This window comes from Theobroma umbraticum, unplaced genomic scaffold (assembly GCF_002168275.2).
Source record: "Theobroma umbraticum cultivar Fairchild unplaced genomic scaffold, ASM216827v3 scaffold_95.0, whole genome shotgun sequence".
Taxonomy (NCBI): Eukaryota; Viridiplantae; Streptophyta; class Magnoliopsida; order Malvales; family Malvaceae; genus Theobroma; species Theobroma umbraticum.
In genome coordinates this window covers 2,175,268-2,177,621 of record NW_018397257.1, presented here as the reverse complement: position 1 = coordinate 2,177,621, position 2,354 = coordinate 2,175,268, and positions in this window count along the sequence as shown.

Below are 2,354 nucleotides of genomic sequence, written 5' to 3'. Positions count from 1 at the left end.
TTTTGAGTGTGAATTGTGGATTCAATTGATAATTTATTACCGAAATTTTGGTTAGTAATTTCATTGGAAAGGCATATTACTAATGGAATTTTCAATGCAATTTTTCGTTGGAAAAGTATTTTCGACGGAAATTCTATGGGAAATTTTTCAACGGAATTTCTTAAGCAATGCTTTTCCAATTGAATTTCATTGGAAATGCTTCTCCAATGAAAAATTCTATTGAAAATTTCCAACGAAATTCTGTTAGAAAAACATTTCCAACGAAAATTTTGTTCAGAAATTGATACTAGACGGTCGACAGATTATATATTTTTTTCGATGAAATTTTACAACGAAATTTTTCATTGAAAATTTTCAACAGATTTCCAACGGAAAGTATTTTCCGACTATGCTTTTACCGATGAAATTTTTAATAGAATTTTTCCTTGAAAATCCATTGAAAAAAAGCATTTCCAATGGAATTTTAACTTTTTCCAAAGAAAAATTTCGTCGGAAAACGCTTGTTTTTTAGTAGTGAATGTTTGGCATAGAACTAGCAACTACTTTCAATTTTAAATTAATAAACTCTAAAAGAATTATCCTATACTCTTTAGGCAAAGAGCTATGCTAAATGGGTTTTAAATAGGAAAATTGCCCCCCTTAGTAGAAAATGCACCACCAAATTTGTTTAAGTTAAAAATAAGAAAAAGAAAAAAAAAAGTCCACATCGGGTAAGGAAATTTATTGAGGACTTTATTCTATATATATATATATATATATATATATATTTAGCCCAAATGAGGTTAGATAATGAAGGTTCTATAGGGTAGAAAATTTGATTCTTTAAATTAATGATTTAGTTTAAATTATGCAATTAGTCTTTCAATTCTATTAAAGTAGTAGATTTAATTCCATATAATAATTTATAAAAATTGAGTCCTTTTACTTTTTAAAATTAATAATGTCAGTTCAATCATTAACAATGTTAAATAGCTTCGGTTATCTATACTAACATGATATTTGATTGTATTGATATGGCATATTATTGCTAATGTAACATTCAAGAATAATGCAATGACTATACTATTGAATCGTTGATCAAACATAGACATAAATTTTAAGTATTGAAGTGATGTTGATGTGGCATTATTTTGTTACTGATACTGTGTTTTTGTCAATTTACACATAATGAATGCTAATTTTTTATAGTGATTTAGAATTCAAATATGGGAAACTTTAATAAAATGCAGAGCAATGCCCTTTTCTTTTCTCTAAAGCTTTCCTTTATCATTGAATCAATTCCATTCTTCTCAAATAATACCATTGTTATTACTAATTAACTGCAAGATGAAATGCCACTTTGTTGGCCCCATCATTATCACCACATCATTTGATTTAATGCCACAGTAGCAAGAAAATGCTACATCTGTACAATCAAATACTATGTCAATATAGATAATAAAAAAAAGTTTAATATTATTAATGATTCGATTGCATTGTCAATTTGAGAAAGTATAAGGACTCAATTTTTACAAATTGTTATACATGAATTAAATCCAACACTTTGATAGAGTATATGAACTAATTGCATAGTTTAACCAATAATGTGAAATAAATAGAGCAATAATAAGCATGCAGTATACTCACCAACAATTACTCTATCAATAGTTATGCAACAAGAAAAAGTTAATGAAAGAACTTTTCAATATTGAAGACTACTATTTTCTTTCATTATAATTACCTCACGCCTTCAATCCAACCAGGGAAAGGTTTTTTCAATATCGATAAGTCCATTAATTAAGTATAATATTTGGCATTGAAATAACAGTTATTTTCAATTTTAAATTAATAAACTCTAAAAGAATTGCCCTATAGTCTTTAGGCAAAGGGTTAGGCTATTATGTTTAGGTAAATTTTAAATAGAAATCAATACAAAGCTATTTTCCTAGAGCAAATGGAAACAATGAATAATAATGCAAAAAATTAAAAAAAGACACAAAGATATTGTAGTAGTTCGACTTTTTGGTTACTACATCCATTGCCCTCGCAACCAAGGAATTTGCAATCTACTAAAAGTATTCTTACTTTTTAATGAGATAAAGTGATAACCTTTACACTTGTTTTTTACAAGATCAAGCGATAACCTTTACACAATCAACAAAGGGATTCTTGTTTTTTAAAAGGATCAAGCGATAACTCTCACAATGACTTTTTTGTGAAATCAAGTGATAACCCTTACAACAATGGTTTTTCAAAAGCTTAACTAACCCATAAATAGCTTTTCAAGGTTAAGCTAGTACAGGGACAGAGCTAGCCAATTTTTATTGAGAGGGCCAAAGGCTAAGAAGAATAAAAGTTAAAAATTTTTAAAACTA